Source organism: Pleurodeles waltl, chromosome 9, assembly GCF_031143425.1.
Source record: "Pleurodeles waltl isolate 20211129_DDA chromosome 9, aPleWal1.hap1.20221129, whole genome shotgun sequence".
Classification (NCBI taxonomy): Eukaryota; Metazoa; Chordata; class Amphibia; order Caudata; family Salamandridae; genus Pleurodeles; species Pleurodeles waltl.
The window spans coordinates 413,684,852-413,700,051 of record NC_090448.1 but is presented as its reverse complement, the minus strand read 5'-3'; the positions used below and the strand labels follow the sequence as shown (position 1 = coordinate 413,700,051).

The window sequence follows — 15,200 nt, the reverse complement described above, 5'->3', positions numbered from 1 at the left end:
AGATGAGTTGGCCATTTGCCACTTATTTTCAGGTCCTGTAATACTGCGCCCCAGCCTTCTAGTGAGGCATCTGTTGTTATGGTCCACGGGACTGGCTGTTGAAGAAACGAGAGACCAATTGAGAGATGATGCTTTTGAGACCACCACCTGAGGGTTTTGATCATTATCGGAATAATTTGTATCTGGTCTTCGAAAGTTCCTGATACTTGAAGCCATTGACGGTTTAGCTGCTCCTGCAAGGGGCGCATCTTTAGCCGACACAGAGGGATCAGAGGTATGCATGAAGACATCATGCCCAATAGTGATTTGAAGAGACTGACTGTAACCTTTCGTCTTTTGTGTATGAAACTCCCTAGGGTTAGTAACCTTTGTTGTCTCTCTAACGTGGGACATGTGATGCCGGATTCCGTGTTCAGTTTTGCTCCCAGAAAAGTAATACTGCGTACTGGTAGAGGGTTGGACTTCTCCCAGTTGATCGTGAATCCGAGATTGGTCAGTAAGGAAACGCACTTTCTTGTTGACTTGTGTGCTCCTGTGTAAGTCTTTGCCTTTATTAACCAGTCGTCTAAGTATGGAAAGACCTGGTGCTTTCTTCTCCTGAGAAAGGCTGCCACTGGTGCTAGGCATTTGGTAAATATTCTTGGGGCTGATTTGAGCCCGAAGGGAAGGACGCGATATTGATAATGGCTCCCGGCTACGGTAAATCTCAAATACTTTCTGTGGGCAGGGTGGATTGGTATGTGGAAGTATGCGTCCTTGAGGTCTAGCGATGACATCAAATCTCTTTGATTGAGACGCAGAAGGAAGTCTTGCAGGCGGATCATTCGAAACGATTGCTTCTTTAGGTATACATTTAGTTGCCTTAAATCGAGGATCGGTCTCCAATCCTTCCACTTTTTTCGAATTATGAAGAACCTGGAATAAAATCCTGTTCCTCGTTGATCCCGAGGCACCTTCTCTATAGCTCCCTTGAGAAGGAGCTTGTAGACCTCTTCTTTGAGTTGTTGAGGATATCTTGAAGGAGTCCTGCGGGGAGGGTTAGAGGGAGGTTTCTGGACAAATTCTAAAGAATGGCCCCGTTCCACTAATTGTAGGACCCACTTGTCTGACGTAATGGTTTGCCATTGACTGAGAAATAAGGAAATTCTTCCGCCCAGGGTGACAGGAGGAAGACTGGGCGTAGCCGGCGCCTCGAAAACATCAGGTTCTATGAGCTGAATCTTTAGCAGGGCGGGTTGAGCGTCCACGGCCTGCCGGTCGATTATAGGCTGGTTGAGTCGGTTGTCTTTGGGAATAGTATGGGCGATATTGTTGTGAAGATGATGGATAGGAATAGTATCTCTGTTGTTGATATCCCCCTCTGTAAGAGGGCTGGCCGCGCCCCCTAGGACGAAAGGACGATTTCCGATATTGCAGGGTCCCTAGTGACCTTGCAGTGTCCGTGTCCGTTTTAATTGACTGTAGGGCTTCGTCCACATGTTTCCCAAATAACGCTTGGCCATCAAAGGCTAAGTCTAGGATTTTATTCTGGACTTCTGGACGAAATGAGGTGGCTTTGAGCCAGCCCTGTCTTCTTAATACAGCAGCACCTGCAAACTGTCTGAAAGCAGTGGTCGCTATATCCACTGCACAGTCTATAAGCTCTGCAGACGTGCGTTGACCCTCTCGTACAGTCTTATTTGCCTCTGATTTTACGTCTTCCGGCAGTTGATTAATGAAAGGTGCAATATCCGCCCAAAGCTGTCTGTCGTATTGAGACAAAATAGCCAAGGAGTTGGCAGCTCTAAGCACTAGGCTGGCCATAGAAGAGAATCTTTTTCCTATGTTATCTAGTCTTCTACCCTCCTTATCTGGGGGTGCGGAAATCGGAACAGAAGGATTTTTTGATCTTCTTTGAGCCGCTTGAGCTACTACCGAATCTGGAGGAGGATGGCCTGTCAAGCATGTTGGGGCATCATCAGGAGCTTTGTATTTCTTATCCAGACGTGGTAAAACTGCTGTGACTGTTGCTGGATTAGTCATGACTTTAAGGCCTTTTTCCCACAAGTCGTTCACCATCGGGATAGAGCGCTCAGACTTTTGGAAGGGCTCTTTAAAATCATAAAGGAAACAATCTGTTTGCTTCGTAGGTAGCGGTAATGCAAAACGCTTGGCTGCCCTCTCTAAGAGATTGTGAAAACCTCCAATGTCTTCAGGTGGGGATTCCACCTTCGAATGAGAAGGAGAAGATGGAGCAGGAATAATATACTCGTCCCACTCGGAGTATCTATGAGCTCTCCTTCTTCTTGATCTCCTTCTGAAATGTCAGTGTCTTGGGGAATTGTCATGTCAGGGGTGGCCACATCTGTGAGATGCAAAGACGTTGGTCTTTGATGTGGAGTAGAAGGACCAGAAATGGGCGATGAATGAGGCTGTTCTCCTTGTGGAGGAAACCTTCTGTTATAATCCACCAACATGGCTCTAAGGCCAGTAAGCAGGTCGGAAGGGATATACGTTCCCTGTTGATACTGCTGATGCTCCAAGGAAGCCTGTGGATCATAAGCTTCCTCATATTCCTCCTCTTCCTGATATTTTACATTCAATTCAGAGGGGCTGTGGGCTGTTCCAAAAGGCCCATCTTCATCTGAATCTTCATCTCCCTCCAAAGATGTACTGGTACCAGGGAGGATACCTTACTAGGTGAAGTGTGGGTTGGAGTTAATTTTTCTGTTCTTTTTTTAATATTTTTCCCTCGTCGACGGTGTCGTCGACTATCTCGTCGACGACATGTAAACTGACTTTGTCGTAGACGGTGCCGTCGACGCTGGATGCACCGTTATTTTAATAGCAGCAAGCTTCGCCGACGAGTCTACCGTCAACGAAGTCGTCGTCAACGGTAAAGCTGACACTGACATCAGCGCCGTCGACGATGACGAGGTGTAGACGGTCGTCGACGCTGAAGTCGTCGTCGTAGTTCTCGTCGACGGTGGTGTACTCAGACGATGTCGCCGACGGAGCCGTGGACGATGGAAAACCTAAAGTAGCTGGAGTCGTCGGCAATGCGCCCACCGACTGTGCCGTCGACGGGGAATCCGTTGACGAGGCCTTTTTTCCAGTCACAGAAGATGGCTTTTTGAAAGGCACAGATGGTGGAACAGATGAGGATTTCCTGTGCCTCTCAGAAGTGGAAGAGTGTCTTTTCCCCTCTTTACTTGAGAGTTTAGTTGGGGAAGAAGATGGGCTGCGACCCTTGTAAGACCCTGAGGCAGTCTTTTTGAGGGCTTTCCTTGAGGTTTGTGAGTGAGATCTAGAGCGTGAACTTGCCCTTTTAGTTTATCTCTTAGATGTTGATGATTCCTCACTCTCAGAATCAGAAACTGGATCCTTCCTATGTTTCAGTTTCTGCAGCCATATTAATAATCTGCCTTCTCTATCATTTAAGGTCTTAGAAGAAAAAGTACGGCAAATCTTACAGTCCTTGACTGAATGATCTGGATAGAGGCAGTAAATGCAATCTTGATGAGGATCTTCAGAATGAAGTCTTTTCTTCCCACAAGTGTTGCAGTCTCTAAAGAGACTTTTCTTTTCCTTGTCAGACATAGTTGAAAAATAGCTGACAAATCCAAATAAATGAGTTTCTCTGAGAGAAAAAGAGCTGAATAAGGTGTGAAAACAGAGCAGAGCTCTGAGGAGACTCCCTAGCACGACGTGCGGTAGAAAATCTGAGGTGCTAGAGCTTCTCTCAGGAGGTTCTGAAGGGTGCTGTCGCCTGATTGGTGGAGGATCAAGTTTGGTCCTTTCTCACAAAATTACTCTGATAGACTATCAAATTGAAGAGGCCTAGGGGCTTTTTCTCTTCAATATGTTTTAACATTACTTATGCAAATTATACCGGGACTCCCATCTCGACGACGGGGAATGATTCAAGCATGTGAATCTATGAAAGTTCCAATACTGGAGTAATTATGCTTTATTTCAAGGGTCCAGCTCCTGCGATGTGTTTCGGCACCAAGCCTTGTTCACACACAGGGTGCTGTGTATGACAAACCTATGTAAATTTCCCAACCATGTGAACAAACAAACATAAAGGGAGGACCAATATATTATGTAGTGCTGGTTTGAAATGTAGGCACCATCTTAGTATGTGAAAGCATTTGTGGAAACATTATGTATTCTGATGGCATGTATACTCGTAAACATCACTAAACATGCTCCACAGTAGGACTATCACTGTAATCTGGATATTAAGACCATCTCATTAAATACGATAAATTTTTACACAGCGTATTTAACTCTGATATGATTAGCAACATCATTCCAATAAATCATCCTAAACTAGACATGCTACGTTCGAACAATCAGACATAAGCATGATATAGTACCATTTTAATGTCAGGCTGATTTAATAAAACCCCGGGTGGCCAAATTAGGTCCTACTCTGATAAACAGACACTGGGGTCATAGCACGGTGAAGGCATAGTCTGTGGCTTAAATGGGCGATATCCTCAAGCATAAGGTTGTAACTAGGTAATTTGACCAAAATACTTTCCAGCAAAATCAAGACAGATTACTGTCATGAATACATTAAAAGAGTAATTGTAAAGTAACAGCAGGTAATAGTGTGCTGCATGCAGCAGTCATCCGGATCCTTTGAAATAGAGTACTCCATCTGGAGAACTACTGCAGGCAAAAAGGAACTGTGGTGAGGATACTAACTTTCAGTGGGAGAAAGCTACTATATTGGAACGGTTTACATAAAGGGGTTACCCAAGTGGGTATTGGATAGAGCGAGTAGCAGAATTGATACTTCTTCTAGAAATGAGATTCTGTATGGTACAAATAAAGATGGAACACACAGCTACAGAGAGCAGTGACATCAGACTGATTTTGACATACAATTCGAGATCTAAAGACTTCTTTGGGACTGGAATCTCCTCTGTTGTGATCTGGTGATAGAAGGCAACACGGGGAGAGCCCAACGATAACGCAGCGAAAAACTAAATCCCTAGGAGACTTGCTTGTGAAATCTGATATCCAAATGGGAGAAAACATCAATGATACTTTAGGTAGGACCCTACCCAGCTTCCACATATGTCTGAAGTGTAAAGCATGTGCACAATTGGTGAGCTGTAAGGAGATCATCATCCCTGGTACAAATAAAGTGAACTCCATCTTTGAATTTATCACTTGCAGTACACCATTTGATGTATTTATTTTTAAACGCCCTTGGAGTCTTTGGTATGTGGGGAGTACTATCCATCCAGTATGTAAAAGAATTCTTGAACACGCCAGACCAATCAGGATGAACATTTTCCTGTACCGAGACATTTTAAGACACACCATTTGAGCAACAGGAAGCTTCTAAAATATAATGGAATAGACCACGTTGCAGGGGATTCACGGGATAGTGACCAAGTTGCCATGCTAAGAAGACAATCCAGATGCATTATACAACTTAACACTAAGGCCCTTTATGGTTTAAATTCGGGATGAAGAATTACATGTTCATTTGGGACAATGAGGCAACACCCGGAATCCAGATATTCTGTAACATATACAGGAGATAATACTTTGTTTTGGTATATGATTGCTCACCTCATGTTAGATACATGTTTTAATTGACTTTGCATATATTTCCCCTGTTATAAATGTAAATACAAGTAATTTTGTTAAGGTGTACAGTTTTACCTGAGCCTCCCCTCTTTAGTGTGTAACCTATGTATGTTTTACTTTACAGGGCGGAAAGGAAGGGACTCTTACCAGGTGCACTTGGGACGAGTGGAAATCCCAGCTGATGCACCCTACTCTTGTCTTCCAGCACCTTTTGGAGCACTTGATGTTATGATATTTTGTTTACTACACACATTCTTATTGTTAATGGACCCGTTTTAGGGACTGTGTATAAAACTCAATGGAGGTGTCTTGCTGTGAAAAGAGTAGTGCAATAATGATATTTTTTATACTCATGGATATATGGATATTGTGAAAGATAATGGTGTGTGTTTGTTTTATGGGAATACAAAGGACCTTGAGGGAGGAGGAGGGAAAAAAAAAAAAAAAAAAAAAAAAAAAAAACACACACACAGACACACACACACACACACACACACACCACACAACACTCAAGTGACGGAATGACCATGGCAGCTGCAGCACAATAGACATTGCAGGACAGCCCTGTAACGTTGTAGGAGCATGATCACAATTGCTCAATGCAATAAGTGAGTCATGAAAGAAACTCCCTAGAGAAATAAATGATAAAAACATCTTTCGGGAGCCCAAAAGCAAAGTAATTTCTCTTGTGCAGTCACCAACTGATGTCCTCTATGCAGTCATAAATTAGTAGAGTATTTTTCTCCTGTAACTAAATAAGCAGGTGCTAGCTTGAGGAACCAGTCACATTTATTCATGGAAAGAAGCAGGTTGAGAAACACCTGTCGGTAAAGTAATCTGGACTCTGCAAACCATATGCCATCACAGAAGCAGGCCCAAGAACCAATTCAGCATGGTCAGAGGAAGAAAGTATTACCAAATTAAGACTTGCAGGGCCACCGAGAGAGTATCTCCAAGGGAGAGATGGAAAAGGATATAGAGGATGGAGAGGAAATCTGCATCCTAAACATACACATAGGACATACATATGTTTTTTCCTGCAACCAGGAACCCACATAGATACACATTTTTCAAACAATGTTTTAACAATTTGTTCCCTGCACCTCCTCGGGAAGCAAACTAAAGATACTCCCATGGTAGTATATAGAGAAGTTTGCTTAGATAAGATCAAATGAAGTGTTTACGCATTACTTCTCACCTATGAGAGAGAATAGTAATCCTTTCATCTACATGCAATTTGCACTTTAAGAGTCTATGCCTCTGTATTTGTCTGTAGCACGTTGCATGAAAAAACTACAGCATCACTGAAGAAGAACCTCATCTGCAGACAAAATTGATTAAAAGACACAAGAGACTAGCACACAATGATGGTTAAATAGATTTAATAAGGATGGTACAAGCTGGATCACTAAATAAAAAATGGGGTGGAGCCTGCGGCAGCCTAAGTACTACTAGCACCATCGGACAAGATGGCAGCATTCACCTGGTGAGTAAGATACAGTACATCACAAGGTCACGAAGCTACTGCACTGGAAGGTGTTCTTGAGGGGCACGAGTGGCATTCCCCAGTGAACCAAAAATCAGGGAACCCTCCAGAGGTTATAAGGGGTATTGGCAGCAAAATGACAGAGATAAATTGCCATCATGTAGAAGCATACGGATGTGACTGGCCTCAAACCAGAGATTTCTTTCTCTGGCGAATGATGGTGAGTCAGCTGAAGCAGGGACCCCAAAAAAGCCTAGCAGTATAGGAACACCACCTATACTATACCCTCTAAAGACAAACATTGAACCACAAGAGCAAAAAGAGAACTACTTGACCCAAACATTTCAGTTCACAAAAGAAGCTGCGAGAGAGACCTGGATCTCTCACAGACACACACTCACACACTCTTCACCCTCCTCCCGCCCTCCCAACTGAAAGGATTGAGAAGTCTCCTAAATGGAAAGGGTAGTGAAAGACATCCACTCACTTGTAGGAACTATTGGTGGGGGAGTGTGGGGGTAGAGAGAAGAAATCAAGAAGTAAACCACACAAAGAAGATATGCCTGAGAACGTCACAAAAAATGTGGCATCTGGGACAGGATGCCAGAGATTTGAGAATTGAACACTGGACTCTAGATCAATCCTTGAGCAAAGACAAATGTTTGAAAAAAATAAGTTAATGCTGCCAAAATTATTATTGTGGGTTCACTATACATTGCTGATCAAAGAAGACTTGAAAATTAAAGGGCAGCTATTTTGTTATAAATACTTATTACAACCAAAATGTTTTTTGCATGGATATGGATGTGTGCCCCTGCCCAGAGTACCCAACTGTTCTGCCGTCTGGATCCCTAATCCTCATCTTGTCATCATAGGCAAACACAGATCATGCATGTGCACTATGACCATGTCTCACAGATTGCGGTCTTGAAGCCCAAAGCACTAACCTCAGAGATGGAAGGCTACTGCCTTCACTAAAAGTTAAGCAGCACAAGTACGGCAGTAGTAGCATACCATGTAATGGTCAGGAGGAATGAGCACGTATTTTTTATTTTTTTAACCTGTTACTGGAGTGAGGCCTGCAGGCACACCCATCTTTTTAACGTTTCATTTCTGTGTGCTTAACTCACCCTTTGCCTACATCACATAGAAGTAGAGGGCTGTGCAGCACAGGAGTGGTGACTACACTGGATGTAGGTGTGCCTGGAAAGGGAACAGCACAGGGACAGAGCAGTGCTGTGCAGCAGATTCATGCTGGGTGTGTGTACTATGATGACCTGGAAGATTTACACTACATGAGAGATGGTGCGCATGCGCAATGAAAGCATGTGCTGGGCGAATGTGTGCTTGCGGAAAGTACAGAACATGAAGAGTGAAGTGTTCTGCAGTTTGTGCACTGTGGCTATATGTACTAAAAAGTGGGTTTTCTCAGCACACCAAAGCACACACAAAAAGCCTACAGCACTTAGCAGTGCACGCAGAGTTAATGTCAGTGCTGAGTATGTGTGCTTGGGGTGCACAATACGTGGAGGTAACAGTACTGGAAAGTGTGTGCGCTATGTATTTAATGTGTGCGTGTGTACGCTATGTATTTAGTGTGTGTGTGCTAGCTATGTATTGTGTGTGTGCGCGGTGGGTGTGTGCACTGTGTGCGTCTGCAAAGGTACATTACATGGAGGGCACTAGGTTCCATTTTGGTAAGCCCAGGCCTGCCTGGTGAAAATGTGAGGTGTAGAGGAATCTCCAATACCCCACCCCACCCCACCTCTCCGACAGATGTATATTGATGTATTCCAGTGAGCTAGGTGGGACACAGTGGAAAAGGGAGAGAGCAACTCCCCCCTGTGTACTTCAAAAGGGTGCTCTTTGATCCAGTGATAGATCAGAAGGAAGGGGCCTGGACACATTTTAGAAAGGAGATAACTGCTGATAAGGGAATCCTAAAGAACGGACTAGGTGTCAGAGAATTACCTTTTGATGCAACCACTGTGGCTGACATCCATCACACCACTGTGACTGACTAGAGTTCACTCCCAGGGCCAGCGTTGTGGGACTAACAGCTTCTGAGTCTCTCCTTGGACAAACAGCCTTTCAAGAGAAAGGGGAGAAAAGGGCATACTTCAAAATAAGCAGAACCAAACATTAAACTTTAAAGATTCAGATCCTAAATCATATTTTGTGTATTGAAATGGATTATAAGGGGGTGGTTGTACAAGAACCCAAACATTTGTATTCTGCCAAGCAGCCAGACAGGCAGTGGGAGGAGGGGAAGCTCTGCAAGACTTCTGCCTCTGATCAGGACAGGAGGCCAAGGCCTGATAGTCTACCTGCTGGTTGAGGGAACATCACCCAGGGAAAACCATGATCACCTGCTATGGAGCACCAGTGTCTGCCTGCTTATCAAGATCAGTGTGCCCTGTGAGAAAGAGAAAAGTGAAGGAGGGAGCACGGTCCTGTGGGAAGCCCTACCGAAAGGGCTACCGGTGTGAGGAGGGCTACCGATGTGCAATAAATGAACAAGTTTATTACCTTTTATAATGCCTTTTCTGGTAGGGGCACATTCTCGTTGCAGATTCCTTACCTTAGAATCATTCCTAGACTTCAGTCTGAATCCGGAGATTTTTCTGTAGCAGAATAGCTGCGTGTCATCAGGTGGCATCAGTCAGCTCCATGTCCAACACTGTGCGCACCGGATAGGACGTTGCGTAAGCTATATAGGCACCACCCTGGCATGCTGATGTCAGTTCTTTTCTTTCTGGATTAGCTAGTGTTGATCCAAAGAAAAGCTACCCATCAGTCACTTTTGATTTTTTTTTTCCGAAGATTTTGGAGTGTCTACAGTCCTGGTGCGTCGATGTCATCATGTAAGACCAGGGTTCAAGCCCTGTGGATCCTGTCATCGGGTGTGGTATGTAACCAATCCACACCTCGTGGGCTTGTGGCATCTGGAGTGCAACCATGACCCAAAGTCGTGCTGTGAGTACCGGGGCCTTGAATCCGAAAGCTTTGAGGGGTCCCTATAGCCCCTTGTGGTCCGGTGCTCTACTCCGTGCCACTCCCAAGAAAAGGTCGCTAAAATTGTTCCGTAACCCCAATTCATCTTCGTCCCACTCAAAGTCCTCAGGACGAGTGGGTAAGTTGAGGCATAAGAAGAGCAATCATTCTTAGACTTCACCCCATCTGTCAGCTGATAAGACCAGAGAAAAGGAGCATCCTCGCTCCTGGCCTCTGTCTGGGTTGGCTCTACACCTCCATGAGTTTCCAGGAGCCGGAGTGACCCCTGCCCAACTCAAAGATTTCTGAAGCCATGCCCCTCATTTTTGGGCAATCTGACTCTGCTGGAGCACCTTCTGCCCCCCTCTGGTTCCATGCCACTGGCTTCGGCTCTTGGGGGCACCCATGGATCTGTTACTGTATCCGAACCAGTGTCAGTCATACCACCTCTACCTTCCCCCATTGCTGGTTTCGACCCTGCCCGTGCCCCCGGGTAACGTACAACCCATCCTCATTGCAGACTCTTACCCCTAGGTTAGATCCTAGGTTATTTGCTTGCTTTAGGGTATGGTGAGGAATGGGAGGAATTGCTGAACCCATTAAAATACCAGCAAGAAAGTGCCATGGACTGGCAGACGGACCTAGGTGAGGCCAGTGGTCTCGACACTCCCCCCCCCCCCCCGTACGCCCACATTTCATGGCACATGGTTATGCATCAGACAAGGTAGCGCTGCCACAGGTCCTGGGGGAGGCCCGGGCCATTCTCTCCCAAGTTGTTGCTAATGGGAGAGATGCAGCAAAATTCACAATTCAATGTGGGCTGGATGCGACCGCCTCACCAGGCAGATCAGCTGCATCAACATTGGCCTTGAGGCGCCACGCCTGATTGGACATCCTCTGAAAAGCCATATGTCCTCAATCTACCCTTCTGGACATACCCTTTGATGGCACTCGTCTCTTCAGAGACAAAGCAGACTCGGCGCGCATTCGCTTTAAGAAGTCCGGGGCTACGGACAGGTCCTTTGTCTTGCAGCTGCTCCTCACCCTATCAGTTTACTTTTCATCCCTTTCATGGATACGGAAGGGGCACACAACACACTTGTTCCCCTCCAACCACTGTGCCAGGCATGCTGTCCAGTCTTTGTGGCCAAGGATGTGGGATCCAACGCCCTTGTTAATCAGGGAGCCAAAGGACAAGCCAGTCCACCTGCTCGCCCTGCAGCAACCTCCAAACCTTTCTAGTCTGATGCTTCCACCCCCCCCCCCCCCCCCCCCCCAACCCCACCAAGCAGGACAAGTCCAAGAGGCAGGATTCACCTGCCCGACTGGCAGTCAATCACGTAAGACAGGTGGGTTCTGCAAGTAGTCCGAAGGGACTACTCCCTCACCTTCAAGACTACCCCATCACCCATGCCTCCATTCTATCATCAAATGACAAAGAAGGATCACCGGGCACTTCTCCGCGAGGAGTTTAGAACTCTTTAGCCAGGGAGGCATAGAAATTATCTCTGTGCCAGATGTAGTTCGTGGTTATTATTCCCTAAACTTTCTGGTGCCCAGAAAGACCAGGGCCTCTGCTCTAACCTAGACCTTTCAGCCCCTCAGTCTCTTCCGCAAGAAGGAGAAGTTCAGAATGCTTACTCTAGCTCAGGTTCCGTCTGCCCTGGAGCCAGTTGACTGGATGGTAGCGTTGAACTTGCAGGACACCTATTTCCATATTCCTGTCCTGCCTGCCTACAGGTGTTACGGTAGGCCATGAGAACTTTTGGATCACCATACTCTGCTTTGGCTGTACCAGAGCACCTCAGGTGTTTACCAAGGTGATGGCAGTGGTTGCAGCTCATCTGAGAAGGTCAGAGGTTTAAGTCTTCCCCTACCCCAACGCATGCCTACTGAAGGCTTGGTGCGCTGACCTGGTGCATCGTGGCGTGCGGACGCGCCCTGAGTGCTAAATGGGACGCGTGGAGCCAACGGAGCAGAAAGGCATAGCAGGGAGCCTGGTCAGGGTGTGGAGCTGCCCAGGTCCTGTGGTGGAGGGCGCAGTGCGGTGATGCTGGGACCCCAAGGTGAGCACGATGGAGTGGGCCCTGGCTGTTTGGAGTGCTTCCAGGAGCGGACGCTGACAGTGAGTGTGCTTGGTCTGGAGGGTCCCTGTGTGGCACAGCATAACTGGCAGCAGTGAGGGGACACTGGGCCCTGGAGGTGTGATTCGGTCCCAAATCCCCGGTGGCCCAGTAGGAGGTGGAAGAGTCCCTGTTGGACTAGAGCTTAGGGGGGTGAAACTAAGTGACTGGAGGCAGCGGGTGGTTGCAAGGAATAATTGGACTAGCAGGGGATGGCTCGCCCCTATGACTAACCCTGCTGATAAATACTGGCTGTCGTGCCTTTTTTTTTTAGGGGGGTTGGGGAGGGAGGGGGTGGGGAAGAGGTGGAACGGGGACTGAGTTCTATCCATCGGAACCCCACTTATGGGTAAAAGCAAGTGACCAGCCCGGCAACCCTATGGAGTTATACACCACCCCTGCCCCATCTGTGCAGCTGGAGATGCACCTAACTGGATGCGGGACGGATGCAGGGTAGGATGCCCCTGTCAGAGCCTACGAGAGCGGAACTGTTGGCTGTAATTCAGGGAGGCCCTCAAGGGGGAAGATTGAATCAGTGGCGATCAAAGTCAATCTCCTCTGGGCGGACCTCTGGTGCAAGTCACAGAGAGCTCGATCTCCGAGCTCAGGGTGGAGATTGACGTACTGCAGAAACAGATGGCAGAGGTTACATCCAGAACCAGGACCCTCGAGGACAGGGTGGAGGACGCAGAGGGCAGGTCCAGCTGCAATAATATCCAGCTTGCTGGGTTCCCAGAGCGGGCAGAGGGGTCAGCCACGGAAGCCTTTGTGGAGCACTGGATTTGAGAGGTACTGAAACCTGTTGGACTGTCCTATAGTTGCGATCAAAACACGCACCCCTTGGCACTGGGCACTCCCGAGGGTCATCATAGTCCACCATCTCAAATATAAGGACGGAGATTGCATCCTTCGGCCAGTCGAGAAATGGAGTCTGTTCGCTTTCATAACCATAAGATTTCAATATATCCAGATTACACCAACAAAGTACAGGGATCTCAGAAGGGATTCTTGGAGGGCAGTTGGCATGGCACTCACTGGACAGGTGCACGCTTAGGGCGCATCATCAGCAACTCCATAGGGAGGGGGACAAATCAGGGAAACTCCTGGCATGGATACTGAGACTGGAGCAGTTGTCTACTGATGTTAAAATATTATTCTAATTATTGGCAACACGGCTATCGACAGTGGTCCACACACTAGTACATGAAGATCAGTGTTGGTTTTATGCTGACACGCAGTACCACTCTTAACATTCGCAGACTCACTCATGTGTTGCACAAAACAATGGACTGTGCTTCCTGAATTGGCTTTAGTATCACTCGACAATGGAAAAGGCGTTTGATACAGTGGAGTGGCCATACCTTATGTCTGCGCTGTGGGGAATAGGATTTGGACCTGCCTTTTGTAGTTGGGTGCGCCTCTTGTATACAAGCCCCTTCAGTTCAGGTTCAAAATCTAGAGACTTATCAGAAGAGTGGGAGGTGTACTAGGCAGGGCTGTCACCTCTCGCCACTACTATTGGCCTTGCCATTGAACCCTTGGTGATTCTGCTGCTTGGGGAGATGGAGCGATGAGGGATTAAGGTTGGTGACTCTATCCATGTCCTCTCTTTATATGTGGATGAGGCGTTGGTTTATGTCCATACACCTGCCCGGGCTGTACCAGCCTTGATTGGCTCCTCGAGACCTATGGCACGGTCTTGGGCCTCCGAGACCATGTTGGGAAGTCACTCCTGATTCCGAAGAGCAGCTTAGTGGGGGTTCCCACTTCTCGATTGCCTGAGCTTGGCCTCTGCTGAGAATTAGAAGGCTTTAGATCAGTGGTTCCCAACCTGTGGTCCGGGGACCCCTGGGGGTCCTCGGCTGCTTAGAAAACGAAATATTAACAGATTAGGCCTCTAGCTTTCAGTAATGACTCAGTGAAGAGGTCCCTAGATTCCAATAATGATTCAGTGGGAGTCCCCAGATTCCAGTAATGATAAAGTGGGGGGTCCACAGAAGTCAAAAGGTTGGGAACCACTGCTTTAGATATTTGGGTATATAGGTGGCCCATATGGAGGAAACGTATAGATGCCTCAATGAGGATAAAGTTATGACTAATCTCAAAAGTTCATGGCATTGGAATCTACTGCCCCTGTCTGGGGATAGGCAGGGTGGCTGTGGCGAAGATGGTTTTTCTCCCACATTGCTTTTATCTGATTCAGAATGCCATGTTTCTGATCGGTGCATCCTTTTTTCAGAAGTTAGACAGTTTGCTTATCTCCCTGGTCTGGGCCGGACATCGTAGTAGGGGTGGCACTGTCGGTTCTTAAAAGCAATATGGAAGATGGGGATCTCGCCCTGCCTGATGTGCAACAGTACTATTATGCAGCCAATTTATAACATGCTGCACAATGGCTGACAGTATCAGACATCTGGGAGAAGAGGCTGTTCCTAGGCGATACCATGGTGCAATTATTGATGAGGGGAGGGCGATCGACTGAGGAAATTCCCTATTTAGTAAGGCAGACCGCAGCCATCTGGGAGGCATTCTTTGGTAAAGTGTTGGTTGGGCACCATTCGACAGGAAGCTGCTCATTTGGGATCTTGCTCCATTTAGGGCCATCGACGCAGACATGTCTATGGATCGTTGGAGGGCAGGGGGGCTGCCAGACTGGCTGGGATCTATACTCTGGGGGAGGTGTTCATTGAGTTTCCCGGTGGCTCAGGAAACTTTTGAGGTGGGGGCCAGGCCAGTTTCTGCAGTACGCCAAGCTGGAAAGTGTGGCGTGGGAGGGTTGGGTTTCCCGGTTGCCCCCAGCCGTCCCAAGTGTTGGGCGGTCCTTATCCACTAGAGTGTGAGAGAGAGAGAGAGTGTGAGAGAGAGAGAGAGAGTGTGAGAGAGAGAGAGAGAGAGTGGTGAGAGAGAGAGAGAGAGAGTGAGAGAGAGAGAGAGAGAGTGTGAGAGAGAGAGAGAGAGAGAGAGAGAGAGAGTGAGAGAGAGAGAGAGAGAGAGAGAGAGAGAGA

General features: G+C 47.1%; 1 protein-coding gene across 2 annotated transcripts in view; it reads right to left on the bottom strand.

The window, feature by feature from the left end:
- LOC138259445 (putative Kunitz-type serine protease inhibitor) overlaps positions 1-15,200 on the bottom strand; it is a 193,083-nt gene that overhangs the window by 138,714 nt on the left and 39,169 nt on the right. The window lies entirely within an intron of this gene.